General features: G+C 31.9%; 1 protein-coding gene and 1 long non-coding RNA gene across 12 annotated transcripts in view; one reads left to right on the top strand and one right to left on the bottom strand.

The window, feature by feature from the left end:
- The window catches only part of LOC148283222 (uncharacterized), a 69,787-nt gene that overhangs the window by 38,716 nt on the left and 5,094 nt on the right, over positions 1–25,977 (bottom strand). The gene's annotated exons all lie outside the window — the stretch shown is intronic.
- Positions 6,223–25,627, top strand: LOC148283223 (uncharacterized). Of its 6 annotated transcripts, XR_015821904.1 has the most exons (4): positions 19,269–20,047; positions 20,225–21,883; positions 21,968–22,217; positions 23,977–25,627. It is a non-coding gene; the product is annotated as an uncharacterized LOC148283223 (long non-coding RNA). The 6 variants fall into 6 exon arrangements; XR_015821905.1 differs by lacking the exon at positions 19,269–20,047 and having other exon boundaries at positions 21,560–21,649; XR_015821906.1 differs by lacking the exons at positions 19,269–20,047; positions 20,225–21,883; positions 21,968–22,217 and adding an exon at positions 6,223–6,327.

Here is a 25,977-nt window from a genome sequence, read left to right as displayed (position 1 = left end):
AAACGTATGCTCCAGTATAATAGTCATCTCAAGGTAAATGTGGCTCTAAGCATGCTTTTAAATTAGATAAATTCATGAGATGCAACCTATAAACTAAATAAATTCCTAATAAAATAAAACGTTTGATTAATTTTTTCATACCTCTAAGAAATATACTAATGATAAAATAACTAAAACAATTGTATTATGGATTGATAAATTCAATACTGATGTATGGTCTGATTGGCTGGGGAAGCTGCACTAAAATGACTGTGGCTTCAGCAGATATAGCTCAAAAATCAGTGATAAGAGTTATATTTAAAAAATCACACCCAAGTGATTTGCTGAATAAATAAATAAAAAAATATTTAAAAAAAATAAAAATAATAATAATCAAATAAATGAGTAAATAAATAGATTTAAAAAAATATTTTTTTAAAAAAATAAGTAAAAAAAAATATATTTATATATAAATAAATATAGAAAAATATATAAATGAATAAATACATAAATAAATAAATAATAAATAAATAAATAAAAAATAAATACATAAATAATTAAATGAATGAATTAATTAATGAATTAACGAATGAATGAATGAATGAATGAATAAATAAATAAATAAAAAACAAATAAATAAGTAAATAAATAAGTTTAAAAAATTTAAAAATAAATAAACGATGAATAATTCATACAAAGTAAATTGTGTTTTGGTCAAATGTTTGGAAGATAATGCCAGTGGATCGATTAGTAGGATTATCAAATAGAGTTGGGCATTTCTATTTTTTATAAAAGCAGCAAAAACCGTTACCGTTTCACAAATAAATCTGTTTCGTGAAGACGTTTAAAAAATGACAGTTTAGTGCGGGTGCGACCCACCTGCTGCCCCGAATTCTCAATTTAAGTATATAAAATATTTTGTTTGGCTTGCCATTTCCCTTATGGCATAAATATTATGTTATGAATAAAAAAATATATAAAAAATGCTAATCTCAACTTGAAAATAAGGCAAAGATTGGTAAAATGTTATGTGTGGTCTGTGTATTGTTGTATGGCTGCGAGACTTGGACTCTGAAGGTGAACACTATGAACAGGCTAGAGGCTTTTGAGATGTGGTTGCATCGCAGAATGCTCAAGATATCTCGGACAGACCTGATAACGAACTTAGAAGTCTTAAGTCGAGCTAGAACGAACAGCGAACTCTTAACCACCATAAAAGTTCGTAAAATTTCGTATCTGGGGCATATAATGCGTTTTTACTTGCTTTATTTAATTTTGAAAGCCAAGATTGAGGGTCGCAGAGGGACTGGAAGAAGACATATGTCCTGGCTGCGAAATATACGAGTCTGGACTGGCTTCAGGACTGCGGAGCAGATTTTCCGGGCAGCACAGGACAGAGAGACTTTTGCCAGAGTGATTGCCAACGTTAGGGATACCTGACAGGGCACTAAGAGAAGAAGAAGATATTTAAAAATATGAAAGTTTTTTATGTTGCTCAATTTCTGTTAAGAAATAAAAAACTACTAACTTTCAAAAACGCTTTTAATTTTTTTTTATTATCATTTTAAAGGAATGTTATTTTATGGAATCAATACTATTTTTTAGCTAAAACTTTTATTAACTGCGGAAAGAAAAAAGAAAAAGTTTTTTGTGGAATAAATAAAAATAAATAAATATTATGCACCATGTACAGTGCGTTCGATGGTTTTATAACTCTATGCTAATGGGTAAGTGCCTGTCGGTGAACCGAATAAACATACAAATTTTGATTGTGTTAGTAACACTAAAATATTTTATTTGAAAACGTCCAGTCACGGACACATTTTTTTTTATTTTTTTTTTAACATTGTCGTTTATGCCTTTTACAAAAATGTATAATACTAACATATTTGGTTTAGTACATTTTTTTTTTAAAAACATAAATTTCCTTATACCCAAGATTTATAAAAAGAATTGAACCTAAAAATAATACAAGATTTATATTTAGAAAATTAACCGAAAAATTATACAGCATATTCAGTAGAAAGCATAGCACAGCCTGGAAAAGTGAACAAAAAACTGTATATATTATGAAATGCATGAATAAATAAATATAATTACCATTCACCACCTTTGAAAAAGTTCAAAAGGTTTGTTCGATAAAACAATACCCTACACTAAATATATCCGATACGTGGGAATAACTATTGCCGAGTTCGTGAAGTCTGTTTAATACGGCATTACAAGTATACACTGTCCGTGAATTGTTGCTACAAAATGGTGGCACTTGTCTAGTCATTCTTCCAGGTACCCTGAAGTTGATGAGAGATAATAGTTCAGGGCAATCCCATATTGAATTTACAAATAAATTTAAAAGGTCTATAATTTTTCTTCTATCGTAAAGTTTTAAAAAAATTAATGTTTTTAGTAAAAAATCGTAATTGAAAAATTCATGAATGATTCTAAGTTTAAAATTTATATACCGTAAGAATTTCAAAGGTTTAATAAAAAGTTAAATGGATTGTGACTATGTGTGTGTAAGTTATTCTTCTGACGCCAACGCCATGATGTTTCGACAACGATTCTATTCATTTGATGTTAATATTATTTCAACACAAAACAGGTACATCATGTTTGCAGACGCGAAATTTGCTTAAACTGTTTTGTAAATAGAAAACTTCCCTGTAGGCGTTGTACTGGTGCGGTGCATAATATACACGGTGTTTCAGGGCCAGACCGTGAAACTTAAGAGAAACATTCCTTATGGTAAACTTTAAAAAAAACTTTTTTTTTGTTGTATTTTAATATATTTTTTTGGGATTTTGAAATGGAGTAAATCTTTATTTTCTCAGACAAGCATCTCTTTTACAAACCCCTATCCCTCCCCTACAAAAAAAATTACATTTTTAACCAACGAAGCGATATGCACCGGACTACCGGACGCGGTCAAGGGAAACGGATGAGTAGGGTAATTTGTGGAAGGGATGCTTGTTTGAAAAATTAAGGATTTAATCCATTTTCAGTTTTATAACTTTCGTATTCCACATAGACCAAAAAGACTTAATTTCTTGTTTTACAGTCATCATCATGGTACTAATTATTCACTGAATTCACCAATTATTCGCAGGCAGCGACTTGCAAATCAATACAGCGATGATTTAAATTTATTTTATACCACGCTTTATGATGATCAAGTCCTGTGTTTTGAAAAAGAATTAACAATTAAAAATTCAAATAATGATTAGTTCTTCACTTTTGTTTTTACTCTTTGCTCTTGTGTGTTTAATTATTTTTTAAATTTACTATGGTTTAGTGTTAATACTTATATAAACCATGAAGTAAACTTTTTAACTTTCCTTTTAAAGCACTTTCTTTTTTTTTCTTCTCTTCCTCTTTTTTTAAAAACTGCTATTTTCTTTTATTTACCTTTCTTTTATAAACGTAAATATTTATATTTGTTACAGATGTAATATTTCATTTTTATATATAAATACTGTTTACCATTGTATACTTTTCTAGATGTTTTTGTTCTTTTTTTAATATTATTTAATTTTTTGTTGTACTTTTTTCACCGGTTTTATTGTAATTATGTAAAAGGTTCACGGAACCGTAAATAAATAAATAAATACTATTTTTCAAATGTAGATGAGGCTTTAGATACTAATCCTTCATAACGAAATCATAAAGTATGAATAAAAGATAAATTAGATAAACTTGCGTTGAATGAACATATTTATGAACCTACTTATGTCGCGTACCTATATTATGTAATATAGGTGTTCGTTTTCACCTGAGAATCGGAATACAAACATTGATTTTTATTTTATTTTATTTTTAATAAAGCAGCCTAACATAAAAATCTGTGCTATTGGCTAATAATCTTTTTATGTGTTTTTGTAATCTGAAAAATTAGTCATGAAAAACAATTATTTGCTTAGCTGTATTGTGTGAACAATAATTTTCTTTTGGGCTTATGGGTTTCAATTATTTAGCCGGTGGAGAAATAGTGACGGTTTCTGGTTCCCCCGATCGGACTTGTTTTTTCCGGATTACTAGCGAGCTAATGAACTAACATACCCTATCGCCTTCAGAATTGGAAAAATTAGATTGAGAGTAACAGACAAATTGACTACATATACTCATGTTGCTCTGACGGCGATAGGGGCATTGAAAGCAGTTAATGTAAATTTAAAAAAAAACACGAATCTTTTGTGAACAAAATATTTTGGAAAAAATTAAAAATTATCGTTCTTTTAAGCCAATTTTTTTTTATTGCAAAGTACATATCTAAAAAGAGGCCACAAGACCTTTAAAACGGTCGGGGTAAGTAATCAATGCTTCATTGTGCGAATGTTGATGCGAGTATTTTTATAGTGTGGTAAAATGAGGAAGTTTAGCTCTACGGGAAATTGGATGTGAAAAATGTTTTCTTAAGCGGAGTAAAAATTAAAGCATTAAATTGTACGGCCAAGTTTCTTGAAATAAAAATATTTTAATAAAAACGAACTTCTCAGAAGGGCGTCACTAGTTCATTTGAATCATCCAATGGTATAATCGATGTTCCATCATTACTGGGACAAGTAAAATTCAATATTCCGACTCGTAGATTGAGAAATAATGAAGTACTGTTCATCGATTAGCATAGAACAAACTGTGGCCTAAATTCTCCAATGACGACCCGTCTTTGTCGTATTGTAAACTCAAGACAAGATCTGGACTTTTTTGGTTTTAGTTTACAACGATTTAAACGAGCACTAAATAAATAGTCCAGATCTTGTCTCAATGTCCCTTATGTTTGTCAATGCTTCTTTTTTTTGTGTTTTACACTATTCTTTTATTGTAATATTTAGACCGTATAAATTGTATACATGGACAATGTCCGTTAATAAATAAATAAGAGAGTTGTGAAAGATTTCCGGTTTAAGGTAAGTCAACGAACCGATCGGCAGAGCTGGCCGAGAAGAAACGGAAGAAACTTGAGACAACATACGTTGAATAATTTTAGAAATACAAAAACTAATATTAAAAAAAATCATTGCGCTGATAATATAATACGTACGAGTTCACATAAAAAATGGCTGAAAATGTCTATTAACAAATATAAAAAAACCACTGAACTTCTGAGGAAAAAAATCATTGCGCTGATAATATAATACGTACACGAAAAAAAAATTGCCAAAAATGTCTATTAACAAATATAAAAAATCCACTGAACTTCTGGGGAAAAAAATCATTGCGCTGATAATATAATACATACACATAAAAAAATGGCCAAAAATGTCTATTAATAAATATAAAAACCACCGAACTTCTGAGGAAAAAATCATTGCGCTGATAATATAATACGTACGAGTACACATAAAAAATGGCTGAAAATATTTATTAACAAATATAAAAAAACCACTGAACTTCTGAGGAAAAAAATCATTGCGCTGATAATATAATACGTACACGAAAAAAAAATTGCCAAAAATGTCTATTAACAAATATAAAAAATCCACTGAACTTCTGGGGAAAAAAATCATTGCGCTGATAATATAATACATACACATAAAAAAATGGCCAAAAATGTCTATTAATAAATATAAAAAACCACCGAACTTCTGAGGAAAAAATCATTGCGCTGATAATATAATACGTACGAGTACACATAAAAAATGGCTGAAAATATATATTAACAAATATAAAAAAAACACTGAACTTCTGAGGAAAAAAATCATTGCACTGATAATATAATACGTACACACAAAAAAATGGCTAAAAATGTCTATTGACAAATATAAAAAAACCACTGAACTTCTGAGGAAAAAAATCATTGCACTGATAATATAATACGTACACACAAAAAAATGGCTAAAAATGTCTATTGACAAATATAAAAAAACCACTGAACTTCTGAGGAAAAAAATCATTGCGCTGATAATATAATACGTACACATAAAAAATGGCTAAAAATGTATATTAACAAATATACTAAAACCACTGAACTTCTGAGGAAGATGAAGTGTTCCGAGTTGTTCTCGGTATCGTACTTACATGAATTAGATTATCAATCAAATTATCGAACTTTGGAGATGCATACAATTTCGTGCATAGAGATAATCTTTAGTAGTTTTAATTATTCAATTGAATTAAAGTTTATGGCGAAGTATTCCTAAGATGAATACGCGCCCTTACATTTACGGTGTGTATATTATATACACTGCTGTCAGTGTATATTATAGTTTATGGTAAACCGTGAGGTTTGGCCTCATTGATCTTACTGAAACCAGTTAGTATGAAACACTGTGTCAAGATATAAACAGGCTGCAGTGTGTAGTGTGTAATGAGACCTTGCGCCAAGTGCAAATTTAAAGATAATATTATCAGGTATTTATTGACTTGGTGGTTATTTTAATATTAAAATCAAACACTGATTTGAGTCTACTTAAAATCGATTATTTTATCTTTAAAACCGAAATATTATAATAATATGTCCACACATAAATTACTGTTCCTCCATTTTTTTTATGTAATGAAGAGAAAATTAAAAATATGAAGGTATTAGAAGTAAACTTACAATTCTCACCTTAGAAAAATAAATATGAGATTTTTAACTATGCTTCATCAACTCAATGAAAAATGCTAAGTTTGCGGTTTCAAGTAGTATAATTGAAATCTGTTTCTGCGAGATTAAGAGACGGTTTTGAATTACGCTATTATTTAGGTAGGTAGGTTTTTATGTATACTTTGTTTTCGCATCAATAACTAATTTTCCGTTTTGGTCGAGATTTTTAAGTTTGCTTTTAAAACCCTCATATGCTAATTCTTCAAAATAAGGCGGCGAGGATTATATTCAATAGAAATATGCGTTCTAATGTACGAGTTGAAATAATGCATAAAAATGGCTTGCTCACAGTAAAGCAAAAAATAAAATATAATACAGCGATGTTTAAAATAAAATTTAATCAAAAATGTCATTCATATGAAACTATGGATACAAAGAGATTTGATTACCAATGAGGAAAAAGACTTGAGTCTCAAAACTCATAATACAAGGGATTAAAGCTGTACAATGAGTTATCTGAAGAAATAAAATAAATAGAAAGCATTGACGTAATTAAATTTAATTTTTTTTAAATACGTTCTTGAGAAATTTTAATAAAAAATTATAATGTTACCAAAAGTTCTTAAGATGTTATGAATTAACTTGATAAAGAATATTTTTTGGTTGGCTGGAAGATATTGCTTTTGGCAATAAGTCCGCCAAAATACTTATTATTTGTACCTTTAGTTTTAAATAAAATAAATAAATCGGGTTGTGGTCTCGTGGCCAGTGTTGCGGACTAACGGATCAGAGGTCCGAGGTTCAAAACCCGCTGTACCCTAACTTGATTTCCATTTTCCAATAGTGAGTTATTTACAACTCGATGAAAATTGTCAGCAAAATTGAAATATTTGGGTAAATTAAAAGAACGCTAAATGATTTTTTTTGCCAATTGTTGGGGTGTTTCTTAAATATTAATTCGTTACAAAATGCCATAACAGGGCGAAACAATAATCTTTGTTTTTTGTTTGTTTTTGTGTTTAAAAAAAAACGATTTAAATTAGACACAAATCAGTGTTTGATTTTCATATTAAAATTAGTTATTGTTACTTATTCTATTTATTATCAATGTTTAAAGTATTAACTTTGTGGTCAGACATTTTAATAAATGCAACGAAATATTTGTATCTAACCACATACCGGCTTTTCTATCTCTATCGGTTTCGTGACGTGCCCGTCTCTTCTTCAGGTGACATTTATTTATTTATTTTTCAAAAATATTTACAAAAAAAAAAAATTCTTAAATTAAAGTCCTGCTGAGTTGCATACATACAACTCGTCAGCAGGTTCTTATAAATTACATTAATTATTTACACTTAGCCTACATTAACAATAATTTTACTTGAAAAACAATTACAGATTACATTTTGAAAAATTAAAAATTATCACTAATACAAAAAACTTTTTTCTAATAACCATAATTTGAGCATTGATATTATTTGCACACATGATAACATTACAATAAAATTAATGGTTATATCATAGTAATAAAACTATAAAAAAATGGAAACTATTAAAAATGTGGATTCATAATGCCCTCGTGAGCAAAAAGGCAGCTTTTCGACAAAAATCACAAAATTAATTAAAAACAAGGTAAACTTCTATAAGAAATTTCGAACTATTTGATATAAAGCAAAAAACAGTAGAAAAATTAGTTCAGTACAAAAGAACAACGACATGTACAAGAAACAAGAAACACTTATTGATGTAACTGCTGTGTTTTTACTGATGATTATTTACAGACAGTTGATAAATGCTAAAAAGTGTCATATCTCAAAATACGACTTTCGCAAATAGCTGCCTTTTTGCTTATGAGGGCAGCAGGCTTTAAAGTTATTAAAATTTTATTTGGTGCAAATGCCATTGGATATAATGTATGAAAGTAATGTGATTATGAAATATATTCTATTTCGAAAGAAAGGAACCTATGAGGAAGAAAATTACTTAAAAATTGGCCGTCCTAAAATAAAATTTTAAAAACATGCATCGAGACGGTTGTGGTCCCATAGGTAATAATTTTTTTATTTTTTTTTATTTTCTTTTATTCAGGAAACATACAGTCCAGTTACAAAGTTTCATATTTTACACAATTAGACTTAATTCTAATGGACCAGTGAAGTTTCCATATTATAAAGCAATTATATGTAAGATTAATTATGAAAGTATAAAAAAGAGAACGATAAAGAAAAACATAAATGAAAATTGTTTAAAAATTAAAATTTAAGTGAAAAAAAGATATTTTAAAGTTTGTAGTTTGTAGTGAGTATTTACAAATGGAAATAATATTGAAAATGAAGAAAATTTGTAAGAGTAATTAAAAATTAAGAATTGAAATAAAGAATGAAAAACATGCTCAGATGTAAAAATAAAATAAAATAGTAATAATTTTTTTTTTTAAAAAAAGGAAAAACATAAATATACACATATTTATTTTAAGGTATTCAAAGAAACGATGAGAAGAATCTTTAAGTGAAATATAAGACAGTAAATTTAGGTCAATTTAAAAAACATCTTCAAAATTCATGACACATTATAGTAAGAGCAGCAATATATTGATTTTATTTACATATATAATATAAGTAATTAAAGGTAGTTTAAAAGTATAAAAACATGCCAATGCAGCAGAGAAAAAATAAAAAATAAAGAAGGAATAATGTAATGTAGCAGACTCCGGATCGTAAGGTCCAAGGTTCGAACCACGCTCTACCTTTAAGACGTACGCAACCATTTGGTATTTTTTATATTTAATTTTTGAAAATTTATTTGTTCCAAAAATTTATCTTGATGTGCCAATAGAACGTGGTTATGCAGAAAGCAGCCAGTCCACAGATTAAAAAAAAATGAGATTTTGATGTTATAGGGTACAGTAAGGTCAATTTTATGTTTTGTTAAAAACAGCTAGACCGCTTTCAAACAAAAAACCGTATTAATCACCATCTGAAAATGGCGTCGATCACAAAAACGGGATTTCTCAATTTGCAAAAAACACCTACAGCACTAGAAAAATCTCACGGTGGTTAAAAAATCGTTTTAACTGGTCAATTACGTAATAATTTTCTTATTTGTAATATAAAAAACTAATGTTTTCATTGTTAATCATTTGTTAAAGTCAAAAACATTCCAGCTGGTGAGTAGATTTAAAAAAATTACCGTTTTCACTAAGGTGCTATTATCTCAGATTCACTTTTTTGTGGCGGGCTGCTTTCTGATCATCGTGGTTTCGGATGTGACAGGGTGTAAAGAACACCCTGTATATGTATTTAATTAATATAAAAGTTGTATTTAGTAGTGATATTGTATACTTATATTTGTTATCTGAATAAAAATAAAAATAATAATAAAACAAAACAAATCTAAACTGAGATTTTTTTTATCCGCCGTCTGCTGAATGCCAAACTGCCAGACCAAAGCACTCTGTTACGGAGGTCAAGGATTTGGTGAATTTTTTTGTTTGTTCCCACCTCAATAGTTTACGTGCTAATGGTCAAATCGTCTGGCTTGGAGGATGTAGTTTTTTGCACTTACATAGACATTTCGAGAACAAATAGATAACAAAAACATTTTAATGTCAATAGAGGTTCGGCATTTAGCTGTAATACGATTCCCGGTAATTTTCCGTAATGACATTTGTCACGTATTCGCACGATTCGGCGTAAACAGAGAAAAAACGTGCGACTCGTACATTTTAACTAACGTGCAAAATATCCTTGATTTTAAATTCCTATTTTGATTAAATAATTTTAACAATACACAGCGATATACATACAATGTCAATTCCTTTAAATATTTAGGTACTGCAATGACTAATGATAACAATTATAGTACCGAGATTAGAGCACGGCTATCGGCAGCAAACAGATGTTATTAAGGCTTGTTTAAACATCTGGGACCAAATTGCTCACTAGAAAAACTAAGACCATTATTTACAAAACTCTCCTCAGACCGGTCATCACATATGGTGCCGAATGCTGGGTTATGACTAAAAGAGATGAAAATATGGTATTAGTGTTCGAAAGAAAAAATATTTAGGAAGATATTTGGTGCTGTCAACCAAAACGGAGTTGGAGGAGATGGTTTAATCATGAATTAGAGGCACTGTATGGCGAACCCAACATTGCACTATTCATAAAAATAAGAAGATTACGATGGTTGGGCCATGTGCACAGAATGAATGATAACCGCACCCCAAAAAAGATTATTTATACCACTCCGGAAGGCAGACGAAGCAGAGGCAGACCAAAATTAAGATGGTTGGATAAAGTGGAAAGTGAGATAAGAGCGATTGGCCTGACAAACTGGAGAAGAGCCGCGGGGTGCAGAAACGAGTGGAGACAGATTCTGGAGGAGGCCAGGGCCCACAACGGGCTGTAGCGCCACTGATGATGATGCATACATTTTCTGTTTAATATAATAATACGTATTTTGCAGTAACTGGAAAAAATATGACATTTACGTGGAAAAGGCTGAAAATTTAAAACATTATCATGTCAATTTTCTTATGACCATTTCAAGAATACTATCTGAAATCATTAAAATGAGCATTTCCAATTTTTATTATTGTTTTAAAATAAGTAAAAGATTTTCAGTGGCAACGGTATATTATTTTTTCTGTGTGACGTCGGATAAATTTTGCACACTGCAATGTTTTGGTAATTAAAAATATGCATATTTTTAATTTAAACCATTGCGCTAGTTTAGGGTTGCCATCCGTCCCGATATATCGGGACTGTTACCGTTATTAAACCCTTTGTCCCGACATCCCGATGAAACCTATAATGTCCCGATTCAGAATTACACAGTACAATGCTGTTAATCAACATAAATCTTCTACGACCGTACTGACTATGAATGTGAAAATATGGTTGCAAATGCTTCCAGCAATTTATGTATTTAAAGAAATTCATTGAAGCTCATCTTGCCTCGATAGAGTGGAAGTTGAAGGGCTCTGTGAAAGATTTTTTTTTTCAATTTTCGAAATTTAGCGAGTATTTAATTTCCATTCCTACTCATAAAACCACATTGAAAAAAGCAATATAATTGATGTTGGCCTAGTAAAAAGCAACGATAAAAAATGTCATTTGCTGCCAGGGACTGTAGAATCAATATTGCAGTATTATGTCAATATTAAGTCAGAAAAAATATATAAATATCAATTGAAGCACTAAATAAAAAGTAAGAAAAACATATTTATTATATTTCTGAACAACCATTATAAAATTGCTTTTTTGTTGCTGCATATCCCCATTCCAGAACGTCCCGACGAGACCCTAGCGAAATATGGCAGCCCTACGCTAGTTTAAAATACGCATATAAAGGAATACGAAAATCTCATATTCTCTTCTCAAAAATGTTTTCCCTCTCTGTTGCAATAAATTTAGATCTTAATCTCAATGCAGCTACTATGGGGAATAGGAAATCAAAATGACGAAAATATACTATAAAGACAGCAAAATAAAATATTAAAGTTGGTATCTGACCTCTAACAGCAACTAATGAACCCTTTAAATAAACTAGACAATTAAATTTAACTGAACTCTTTTAACTAGAATCCTGAAAATTGTTTCATAAATTAGCCACTGATGTAGTTGTTGTAGACGGAGAAGTAAAACTTGAAAAAAAATGTAGTGAACATGGACACAATACGAAAATATCAGAACAATATTATATACAACCTTCTAAAACGAGACAAGGACAGTCGAGATTAATAAACTAGGGACTGAAATTATACAATAAACTACCAGACTTAAATAATTTATTTATTTAAAACTTCAAGTACAAAGAATAAGTATTTTAGCTGACTTATTGATAAAAGCAATATTTTCCAGCCAACCAAAACACAGACTGGTCAAAAGAAAAGATTTGTCAAAATTTTGTACTAAAATTATCATTAACAATAGAATATGAATAAAAAAAAACTATTTTGTTAAATTAATGTAATCAAATTTTAATGGAGACTTCTCAATTTGTTTCTAATACCCGCATACATCTTTAATTATAGAATAACACAAAATATATAGAATTACATTTGTAGTTTTATTTAAAATATACTTTTTTTAATTTCTTATACAATAAAAAAATAAGTTGTACATATGTACTTTTTAACTTAGATTTATTCCTAAGAGATTATTAGCAAAAGTTGAGAGTATAATAAAAAAAATCGATTTTGTTATTTCATTTTGTTATTTAATTGTACGGCGAAGTTTTTTGAAAACGTAAGAAAAAATTTACAAAAATGGTTTTAATAAAAATGAATTCCTAACATGTTCTTGTGAATCAACCAATAAAGGACAGATTTGTTATGTGTTGTGATAGATTTCCGGTTTCCGGGAAGAATTTTTTTTTAACGTTTAGTGTATTTTGACTCTATGGAGCTTTACTTTTAAATGCCAGGACAACTCATCGACGAAAACTCGTGACGTCACGGGCGGGGTAATCTCAAAATTATAAAACTTTAAAAATCATACCGATGATAATAAGATACAAAGTTTGGTAGTCTATTAACAAATATATAAAAAAAAACAAAATCACTGAACTTCATTATTTGTACAGCATAATTTTGCCAGTAGCAGCTTACCCATAACCAACTTCCGTATTCTTACAATAATCACCAGACCCTTATCCGCACCCGATGGTGCATAGGTCACTGAACTGATGAAGTAAACGCGATGTATCTCGATTATCTGTTACTGGAAAATAAAGTGATCATTCTTACGCTCTAGTCTAGAAATAATGATTTACTTCAGGCTATGCAGTGAATTTAACATAAAATATATTTCTAATTTCTCATAGATGCTTATTGTAATTTTTATTATTACTATGTTCCATTATTGAAAACCAGTAGATTCACAATTTGTTAGCCTTAGAACAGACTATTGTCTAGTTGGGCGACAAATAGAGAATTGCAAACGAAATCCATATTCACGGTTTTTCAGGGCCAGACCGCAAAAATTCAAAGGAAAATTCCTCATGGTAAGCTTTAAAATAAATCCTAATTAAAAAATTGAAAAAAATATCGTTTTTTTAATATTTTTTTTACAAATGCCTTTTTAGAAACATTTCTTCTTTATTTACATTCAAATCACGTATAAGATGTCACTTCCTGAATATTTAAGTTTTTCCTTTTTCCTCTTACTTTCCGTCCATCCTTTCCGCCCCCTACTCTCTTCATAGTATAGTGTAGATATTTAGTCAATTTTTACTTCTTAAAAAAAAATTATCAATATTTTGTTCTATGAAGAAATTACTAATAAACCAACAATATATTCATAAACTACTGATTTTCTCAAATTGATCGGTTTGGGTAGGTAGGAAGAAATTGCCATAAGGCAATATGCTTGCCCTTATGTATATGTATGTAAACTGTACATGTACTCGTATATAAAATGTTAAAATAAATAAATAACGACGTCTCTAGTTCTTCCAAATCAACCAATGATAAGAGTTTTGTGATGGATTTCCGGTTTATGGGAAGCAAAACAAATTATAGAGAGCGCCCCCGACGGGAATATTTGGAACAAGTGTGCGAAGATTTAAACTGCGCCTCATATGTCGAGCTGAAGAGGGCTGCAGAAAATAGAGACCAATGGCGGACGAGATGCGGGACTTTGCTGCAAACTAATCCCCAGGATTGAGACTGCGAAGAAGAAGAAGAGAAGCCAATTCACTAATCAGCAGAACTCACCGAAGAGAACTTGTGACGTTACACGCGGACTAATTTCAAAGTTACAAAATTCTTAAAAATATTTTGTTTGAAAAATTGGCCTAGTAATAATCAAAATAATGTGACCTCACTGGGGTTACCCGTGCCGAGGATACTTGACAATATACTTTTTGAAATGTTTTTACATTTGAAAATAAACAAAGAAGCCTAACTAAAACAGAGATAATTAACAAAATATTCAGACAGTAAAAACTAGGTATATATATACATCTACATTATTTACATTACAAAACGCACAATGAAAATAACAAAACCTAACGTAAGCTATACACTTGTGGAGCAAGTGATTCAATATTGGTTCGGGCGAATGAGACAATCCATTTCACTTCTTCCTAGCTCCACTATCCATTTTTTATAGCCTTTTTAAACATTTTGATAGTATATAAACAAATAAAAAAATAACCACTGAACTTCCTCATTTCAAACACTCAACATGTGAAGAGTTCACCGAAATTTTCGGAAAAAACAAACTTAATGAAAGCCGTTGCGAGTGGCCATAAATTTTAACATTCGAGTAATTAAAACAATTGCAATTATTTTCTACTTAAGACCGGAATTTTAACCACGAGCCACTGGCTGTCCTATATTATCTTCTTCGTAAACCTAACCCTAACTGAGTCACGCTACGGTTGCGACTGCCAGAATAATGAAAGTAAACATTGCAGGATTAAAAATAATTCAGAGGATTTTTTATCAGTTAGTCAGTATTCAACCGCGAGAAGTACTATACCCATAGCTAAAGATAGTCTAAATGAAAACTATTGCAGAACGTGCTGAAAAATATTTCTAAGACTGCGAGTTTTTAGTGGAAATTAAAAAGTAAGTGTTGTTATTATATTTGTTCATATCCGTACACAGAATCGTGGCCCCACGGTAGTGTCGCGTGTCGCGCACTCACGGATCGGAGGTCTGAGGTTCCAAATCCCGTTCTGCCACAACTTCATTTCCATTTCGATTTCATGGTGAGTATTTTATGTACTACTCGTTGAAAATGGCCCCCGAAATTGAAATATTTGAGAAAATCATTAGAACGCAATGAGGAACTTCAGCCCTGCGGGAAATTGGATACAAAAAATGTTTTCATGCGCGCGGTAAAAATTAGAGCATTAAATTGTCCGGCAAAATTTCTTGAAAATTTACGAAAAAAATAATTAAAAATATTTTAATAAAAACGCACTACTTTGATCGACGTCACTGGTTCATAAGAACCAACCAATGATATGAGAGCAGCTTTGAAGGCTACCCGGTTGGCTTACCGTAAACGAACCAATTGGAAGAACTAACAGAGAATAACCTCTGACGTCACACGCGGAGTTATTTCATAAATACGACACTTTGAAAAATCATAACGCTGATAAAACGATATATAAAACAAATAATTTTAAAACTTTGGCTTAGTTCAGTAGTATATCAAAAAATAAAAAAATAAAAAAGACACTGCACTTTCTCATTATTTGTTTTATTAATTTAATTTTATGAAAAGGATTTTGTGATTCTTCCAACTCTAGGATAAATATTCTTAAATGGGAATTCCGAGTGGAGAAGTCTGCCTCACATTATAGTGGTTAGACTGGTTAGTCCGTTTGCCTACTATGCTTGAGGTCCCGGGTTCGATTCCTGGCAGCGTGGACATGAAATGTTGGCTTTAATGGTGGTTCTACAGTCAGCACTGCAAAATTTCATTCGTATATATTTATTTATTTATTTCACATAAAACATTATATTTTTTATTTTTTATATAAACACCTCACTGGGCATGATCCGTGTCGAGACATTCATTTACATTATTTTTATTTTATGTTCTAGAACATGATAAATATAATATAATAAATAACACTGTATTGATATAAACATAAAACATAAATAGAAGACATGCAACAATAATTCCTAGTTCGAATAGACTACTGTTTTGTCGCTATTCCTAGACAATAACACCTTAAGTCTAAGACTGATCGATCACCTTACGTTCTGTGTAACAAAAAAATATTATCAAGATGCGCTTCAATTGGGGCACTATGCACCATTGGATACGGATAGAAGAATGGGTCACGCATGGGCTACAAAAAGTATCGATTCGAATCGTAAAGAGTGAGGAATGTATTTTTGAGATATTATGCAGAAATTGGCGTAGAGACAAAAATAGCCCCGGTTTCTTGTTATAACTCTTATGGATTCATGAAAAATTAACATTCATTAATATACATTCGTGAAGTATTTCAGCCAGATGAATCTCGCCCGCGTCTATAAAGGTTTTAGTTCTTTAAATTCACAAAAAACAACAGATGAAAGAGGAAATGCGGATGTTCAAACAGGCAGAATGTTCAGTGTTTGTTTTGAATGAAAAAAGCCAATGGCAGGTCACAAACCCGCCCCGTAAATCCCTAGACTTTCATATTCCAATCTGGATTTTTTTTCCAATTCTGTTGCAATATATTCCAATCTTAATAACTCGGGAGGTAGTGAAATCCAGCCTCGTCTACAAACACTTGGACATAATAAGAAAAGCAAAAGTATTCTTGAGAACAACGTACCTACGGCAATCCGATATTTTGCAGTTTTTTTTGTAAATTATTATTAACTTTATACGTACAACATTAATTTCTTAAATTTGTTGCAACAGAGAGGGAAAACATTTTTGAGAAGCTTGTGACTTGTCATTGGCTGGTTTAAGAGGCCACTTTACACACTGTGTAACATTCACCGTTCTGCCCGTGTTTAAACATCCACATTTCCTCAACTCTTCCATCTGTTGACTTTTGTGAAGTAAAGGAGTTTAAACCTTTATTACGCGGGTAAGATTCATCCGGCAGAACCATTTCACCTACTAGGTAACGCTTGAAAATATTTTTTTAATTTGTTATCAATAAATCCTTAAAACTCCTTGGATTTATTAAAAGAAGTACAACTAACTTAAAAAATATCAACACCCTTAAAACTCTCTTATGTTCCCTAGTTCACCCACACCTAGAGTATTCCTCCGTTATCTGGTCTCCATATTATGATGTTCACATCAAGAATATTGAATCAGTTCAACATCGATTTTTGAGAAAGATAGGCTGTAGGTTGGGCTTATCCAGATACCAATATACAATAAGTTAGAAACTACCTTAAACATATCTTCTCTTCAAGACCGTCGACCTAGTCCCATTTAAAATTCTCAACTCACTCTTTGATACGCCTGAACTACTGAGCTCAATAAAATTAAATATCCCAACAAAACTTACTCTTTCATACCGATAACCATAGAACTAACTATGGTTTTCATTCCCCTATGCCCAGAATTCTTAGGTCTGCCAGCAAACATACCAGTCTTGATTTCTTTGATAACAAGTTGTCATTTTTCAAACGATCACTAAATCAAATTCAATTATAAACACCTCTCTCCCGCTTCCACTCCCACAAAGTCTACTATATACCATTATGTCTTTCTACTTTTCCCTATAAATAAATTATACAAGTTAGTTAAATCGACAATGTTTTGAGTATGTCACAAACATTTGGAAAAGTTTTGTTGATATTTTTTTTTGTTTATATCCCGATTTAAGCGTGTTGTCCAGATGTTTCTTAAAATTTATGTTTGTATAATAATTTGAATTTACAGTATTATTTAATAACTAGCGTACCCGACAGACGTTGTCCTGCCCGAACGTTGGCTTGCCTGCTATTAGCTTGGAAAAAGACTTTTCATTGATAAGTAGGTACCTAGGTACTTGTTTGGGATTAAATTCCAAAATTAAAAACTGTTATTATTCAAATATTGAATTTAAGTAGATACCTAGGTACTTGTTAATGGTTGAATTCCAAAATATAAAATAAATATTTTTTCAAATATGGCATTCTTTTTGCAAACTTCAAACTCCGGTCTTCCCACCAACAGAGGGGTGTACTTATGTAGAAATACGATTTTTAAAAATGTATCGAATTTAATATTATTTTAGTATTACCAAAAATCTATTAAAAATAAATAAATGGGTTGAAATTATAAGGAATTTAAGGAAAGAATCTGATTAAGATCCACAAAAAACAAATGCTGTTTGTAAACATTCAAAAACGATCTTTTTTTATACACAAAAAAACATCTTTCCATTTTTTTGTAAATCCATTCTCGTCGAATGCAACCCTGGTGGATCGATGAATAAAACATTTATGCTCCTTACTTCTTTTTACATATTAGATTGAAGATTTAAATATCTACGAACACGCACAGCGCAAATATCTATATTTCTCTTAAAACCGCATCTAAATCGGTTAAGCCGTTTAGGAGAAGTTCAGTGACATCACACGTCAGAGAAATTATATATATTTAAAGATATGCATGCTTCTACTTTCTATTATGTTGTATCCGACTCAACACATAGCTCTTGCCCTCATGGAGTTAGGGATACATTATTTTTTAAACGTGTATCTTTGTATGCATAAATAAAATATAAAATAAATAATAATAATATCTTGATAAATAATTGCTAAATCATTCATTCAAAAGAAATATTTTTTTAATAACTTTCAAGTATTAAATAATCTCATTTTGCTCGTTTTATTTCCCACATAAAGTTACCACCCATAGTTTTAGAACCCAGCGACGCATATGGCACTGTATTGAAACATTAGATGCAGCGTATTTTGATCATCTGTTTCACTTCAGTTGCCAGTCAAGAGACAGTGAAATATTGCAGTGCAAAATTCCCCTTTACGTGGATAATAAAACACAAATAATAAATTCACGAGTAGAGAAAAATTGGCTGAGTTTTGACAGATACTTTTTTATTCGTTTACATTTTTGCAATACTTCCGTGTATGTCACAAAATTTTATAGTACATACATATATATATATATATTTATAAAATAATAATGATAACATTATAAACACTCGCTGTAAAAGCGGAAATAATCAATTATAAATGCATGCTTTGCACTTTATTTTGCCATCCAAGCATTGCTGTTTATTTCACCAATATTTTATTTAATTATTATTATCAGAAACCGCAACTATTATTTGATCACTACACACTTTTTCATTTGATTATGGCAAATTACGTTAAAATTTTCGCATAATGAGTAACTTATATTTAAACCCTATAAATTGTTTAGATGGACAATGTCCATTAAAAAATAAAAAAAATAAACTTCAGCCCTTCGGGGAATTGGATACGAAAAATGTTTTCTTGCGCGCTGTAATAATTAGGGCATAACATTGTACAACAAAGTTTCTTGAAAGTGTAAGAAAAAAAAGAATAAAAAATATTTTAATGAGAACGTACTACTTTGAACGACGTCACTGCTGCATATGAATCAACCAATGATATGAGAGCTGTGAAGGATATCCTGTTTGCTCACCGTAAACGAACTAATCGGGAGAACTGACAGAGAAAAACCTCCGACGTCACACGAGGAATTATTTCAGAAAAACAAAACTTAAAAAAATCAAAGCGCAGATAATACGATATATAAAAATAGAAAAACATGAAAAAAACACTGAACTTCCCCATTTCTTGTCAATACGTGAAAGCATATAATGTTTTCTACATACTGCCAACATTAAAACAATTTCCTGTTCTTTTCGCTACCATTGTGAGCCTTAAGAAGCCGGTGGTCTTACGTTGGTAAAAAAACTTTGGATTATCACAGGGATAATCCAAGGTAATTTATCAAATTATTACTTCAATCCATTTATCAATCTATTGTCCGCAAGAAAAAACTTTACAAATGATAAAATTAGATTTACACGAGATGATGTGAGGTGATGTTTGATATTTTAAGAATTTGGAGTGAATAGAAACGACTAGTATGGTGAATCGAAAATACTAGATAAATGAATAGAAACGACTAGTGCGGTGAATAGAAACGACTAGTGAAGTGAATAGAAACGACTAGTGGAGTGAATAGAAACGACTAGTGCGGTGAATAGAAACGACTAGTGAAGTGAATAGAAACGACTAGTGGAGTGAATAGAAACGACTAGTGCGGTGAATAGAAACGACTAGTGAAGTGAATAGAAACGACTATATGAGTAAATAGAAACGACTAGTGAGGTGAATAGAAACTCTTAATTAGAACTCGGCACCTAGGAATTTCGGACCTTCGGGTCTCACAAGAAGAGTAGTCAACCCTCCGAGAGTTCCTGGATTCTCCCGGAAACATGCTATCATTTTTCGAATCGATTGCAGCATCAAGATTCGATGAGCGCCCCGGCCATTTCAATACGAAGAGGACCTACCTCCACTCGATTATCTTTTTCAGGATTTTTACCCGAGAGCAGACATCGAGTCGAAAACACTCGTTCTGGTTCTATTTTACAGAACTGTGATCTTCATCCTTCTGGACAAAGAAGATACTTTACAATTTATGTCTATCACTTACTAATAAAGTTGAAACGGAAAGATTCTGAGTTAATCACAATAACATTTTTATTCAATTTTATTTGGAAAATTACAATATCTTCAATAGTTAAAACCATTAATATTTAGACATGCCCTGAGCCAAAAATGATGACACTTAACTAATGCCCAAACGCTCAATCATGCCCAACGCGTATTTAGTCGTTCTTCGACCGCCATAGGCGTGACGTTTAGAATCGAAACAAAAATGCAAAATTGTGTCATGGAAACAAGTAAAAAACCTTTCAGATAAACATTGTAAAAAGGATTGTGTAACTTTTAACTGTGTAAATATTTGTTCATCAGTGATTTAAACAATTAACAAGTATTATATTTTGGAAACGTCAAACTACGCCTGGCGGCACAATTGCAAACCTCGTCTTAGTTACAGTGATGCACTGATAGGAATACATTTTTTAAATATAATAAACGTGAGTTATTCATATATTTTCGTTCCTCAAAAAAACTCAGTGAAAAGAAATAAATGTGTCGAAATTATAAGGAATTTAAGGAAATAACTTGATTGGGATCCACCAAAAACGAATGTTGATTGTTAACGTTAAAACACAAACTTTTGTATGCACCAAAAACGAGTATCCTTCAATTTTTTATAGCACCTGCATGCTCGCTGAATGCAGCCCTGGTGTAATAAACAGTACTTAGTAACTATGGGTACGTTTTCGTGTCATTACTTTTTTTAATATTTTGCTTTGTAGGGCATGTCTATCTATTATATGTCAATGGTTAAAATGCAGCTATCAACAAAACACCTGCTGACGCGTTATATATTAAGAAACTAGGTGGCGGAAGGGGAACGAGAAGGGGAAGGGGAAGGGGGCGAATTATGCACAATGCGAATACCTATAAAAAGGCGATCATTGAAGAGGAGCAATCAGTGTACTCCGGGCCGTGTGTAATATCTGCTCCGGACTTCGGACCGGGTGCTCCAAGTCTGCAATCCATTTTGGGTCGTCCCTTATGGCGATGACGAACCCGAGAGCTCTCCTGAGGTGGTATTCATAACGCAAAAGCGCGCGTAGATGACGCATTTTTAACGCGTATTTACGTACTAAATACACGCCAACAGAGCGATCTCTTCGCGCGCAATTTCGTTCAGAATACCAGCCCAGGGCCCCGATTGCAACGGGAAGTTAACAGAGTTATCTTCGACTGTCTATAGAGAAAAACCGATGTTTGTGTACGAAAATGAGTATATTGCACGAACATTTAAAGTATCTTCGTCGGTAATTTATAATTGAACATGTTTGGAAGAAAAAAATGTGTGCATATTCTGATTTTCATACAGAAAACTTAATTTGACTTTTTAGATAAACTTGAAGATAAATGTTAGCTTCCCACTGTAATCGGGGCCCAGGAAGGATTTTGTTTCACGAGTTCCACAGTGTGTGTGTGTAGTGATAATGATTGAAAAGTGAAAAGGAACCATACGACCACTCGTAGCCATGTGTTAGAGGGCCGTGGTCCTGCGGTTGTGTCGCCGCGTACTCCGTATCGAAGGTTCGAAATTCGCTCCCCGATCTGCCCGAGGACGACGAAGCCTCCGCTTCCGATGAAGAGGTGAATTCGTTCATCGCCCCAAACGAACAAACCGAGTATCGTTTACACCATTCTTGATGTGTTGCGCGCAGATGGTTCTTTTTTGTTAAGGGAGTTTCTTATTTAGACCCTTATCATAAGAGTTCCAAGGGAATTGAAATCGATGATAGGAAATAGCGGATTTTTAAAGCATTTTATTACAACTATCGGAATCCACTTATAACCATGCAGTCCATAAAATGAATTAATTAATCGTTTTAAATAATAATTTACCGCTGCCCTAGTTCTTGTATGTTCGACAAACCATTTTGCAAATTTTAGAGACTTTTTTTTACTAAATGTTATTAAATATTTGTATTTAACCACTTACCGATTTTTCTATATCAACCGGTTTCGAGACGTGCCCGTCTCTTCGTCAGGACACCAATTAAACCAACATGCAAACCAACATGCAAAACCCACTATACACCTTCACCATAGTTGTTGCACAAATATATAAAACCAACACGACATGCATTTTAATAAGCACGTGCGCACTGATTAGAATAAACATGCACTGATTAATTTATGAAAATATTATCTTGTTTGAGAATTAATGAAAAAAATAGAGGGGATGGAGGGAGGGGATAAGCTTAATAGGTTTTAAATGGTGATTATTACAGTGGAACATCGTATAAAAGACTAAATTGGAAGTTTGTTCGATTATTGATCAAAGGAACATAATTTTTTAAAGCTTTCCTAATGTGAAATATTTCCATATTATTTACTTTTAACCCTTTATTGTTTTTATCTAAGATTTTAACTCCAGTATTTTTATTAAAGTCATGATTTAAATTGATTAGGAGATTTGCGAATCAATTGGTGCCCTAACGAAGAGACGGGTACGTTTCGAAACCGGTAGACATAGAAAATTCGGTAAGTGGTTATATACAAATATATAATAACATTTAGTAAATTGTTTGACCACAAAGTTAATGCTTTAAATATCTTATGTCTTCGATAGTTTTTAATAATACCGTACCATCTGAATTTGTACGATGGAGAAATTGATGTTGAAATTAATTTTTACGATCTTTCTATTTGTAGATAATCATTATGCATTAATATTGTTTTTTTTGTAGTGTTTTAGCACTTTTATAGATTACGCAGAGTTAATTGAGCGCCATTTGAAATACTAAAAAAACATGTAAAAAATTGAATTAAATATATTTTTTTTAAATTTAAATATTTTAAAATTATTCTTTATTATTGTATTTTTTTAGGTTAGACTGCAACAAATTGCTAGTGGCAATAAGTCCGCCATTTACCTTTGTTATTATTTTTGTATGTTATGGTTAATAAAGATTTATTATTATGAATATATTAGTCGAGGCATAACTACTGAGTTGAGGATTTTAGGTATAACTGTTGAGTGCAAAGTTATCTGTAAGACATCGGACTCGCATTTCTAACAGTTATTTACAAAAACAACTTAACATTGGTATAATAACACCTTGAAGTTTAATATCTAGGATTAAGGGTAAAATATACGATGGCGAAACAAATCGATTACAAGTGGAAAAATCGGCTTTTGTTGAAACAAAAAAATGTTAACCGGATTAAAAAAAAAAAAAATTGTGATCTGATGATTTATCCAAACATTGAAATTTAGAGGACAATTTGCAACGGGCTGTAAAAAACTATTAGAAAATGTGGAAGGGCGGGGTTCCAGCCTCCGACCCCAGACCCCTGAATCCGCGACACCATCACACAAATAACGTATTTCTTTTTTTGTCCGCAGATTTGCTGACCATCCTACTGGAGATGTCGGAGTCAGGACCGAGAGTGACCCTCGACGACGACAAGATCGTGTTCGAGGATGCTCCCGAATGTGAGAAGGAAGCGGCGCCCGAGCCCCCGGCCGAGCAGGCGGAGGGGGAGAACGCAGGCGACTGTTCTCCCACCCTGTCCACGAGGAAGATGATCGAGGCGCAGGTGCAGCCCTGTCCTCCGGGATACAGGAGAGACGGCAACGGGGTGTGCCAACGCATCTGGTAAAACCGGGCGAGACCTAACCTGACGTTACTTCAGCACAAGGGACGAAAATACTTTAAATTTAACCTAACTCATGGACTCAGACTACGCAATGAAGCTTGATCATGCAATTGTATTAAACCCAACATAACTGGATAATTACAGAAACCATACGATCAACCTGATGATGCTTTGAAATTTACTTAAGCTTGAACAGATGACCGGTAGCGAGACAACCATACATTACTTCAGCACTTGAGACATGTTGGATAAAATTATTTCTGAACTGAGCTATCCTTAAATACTATAGAGATCACACACTCAGCCCTGATGATATAAAATACTTTACCAAATCTGATCTAGTGGACAAAATCTAATTCAGCATAAGATCTGGCTTACTGGTGTGCTAAAATTTTGAAGATGCTTAGCTTATAATGGACCATAACAATCTAACCATACATAACTCGATGGATTACACAATGATACAGACAATTTAAGAATGCTTGACCAAACCTCACCTGATGACCCAATAGAAATTAAAATTTTAGCTGATGTTGCTTTAGTACAAGAAACTGCGTACAAATATAAGAAAATTCACTTAAATCCATTGAACAACACCGGCATCTAACCTAACCTGAGACGGTATTATACTACACGACCAGCTCCGTTTGAACAAGAAAGAAAATAGCCTTTTCCAGCGTTATGATCTTCAACCAAAACGATCTAATTTAATAGGATTCACATCGGCTTAACTCAAGAATTTTTTTTAAACGCGAATATACATTCGTTACCAGTCCAAAATCACAAAAACTGCAATATTTTTGGTCAAAACATTCGGATTGAGTACTCGGCAGCTTAAGCTTGGGTTTCCTAGGACAGCGGTGCCCGTATCTTAACGGCCGTAGTGAACGGTGATGCGCTGGACAGCCGTCGTAACGGTGATTAGAGAGTGGTTTCCTAGAAAAACGTTGTTGATAACACTGTTTTCTTAGGAAACCACTCTCTAATCACCGTTACGACGGCTGTCTACCGCATTATCGTTCACTACGGCCGTTAAGATACGGGCACCGCTGTTCTAGGAAACCCTAGCGTTATGGACAAGTACTTGGATACTTGTTAGTGGCAATAAGTGCACCATTTAACCGTGTTTACATTGTTTTGTTTTGTGTTTATCACATTGCATACTTATGTTATGGTTAGTAAATATTTTTTATTATCATTATTGTATGAAGAATATTGTTTCTTCGGTATTCTTGCCTGTATATTTAATTTGAAATTGACAATGATCTATGTCGTCAGTCGTCAACGTTGATTATTCATGAATAATTGAAATATTTATTTAACATAATGTAGCATGTAATTAAAACGTGAGTACGAAAGAAACTCAACTCGATTTGATAATAAATATATTTTACCAATATTTTTGTTTCATTTCATAATTAATTAATGAAATAATAATTTAAAAATTAAATTTACCTATTTTTATTTTAAGTTGGTTCTAAGCGAACATATTAAGCTAATTATTCATAGATGGCGCTTTTATCATTTTTTTATTGAAAAATGCAATTTTTACGTTTATTTTCCATGGAAATTTTACAAAACTTGGTTTGCAGAAACATTACACTATATTGATTGTATCAAATACAATAACAATAAAATTTAGGTCCTTTTCACAAAATGGTGTACGAAACAAAAAATATCTTATTTTTTGTTTTGTACACCATTTTGTGAAAAGGACTGAAATTATATTGTTATGGTATTTGTTACA

This window comes from Micrasema longulum, unplaced genomic scaffold (genome assembly GCF_059751315.1).
Source record: "Micrasema longulum isolate JH-2025_06_02 unplaced genomic scaffold, ASM5975131v1 h1tg000252l, whole genome shotgun sequence".
NCBI lineage: Eukaryota > Metazoa > Arthropoda > Insecta > Trichoptera > Brachycentridae > Micrasema > Micrasema longulum.
This window is presented reverse-complemented; position numbering and strand designations above follow the sequence as displayed.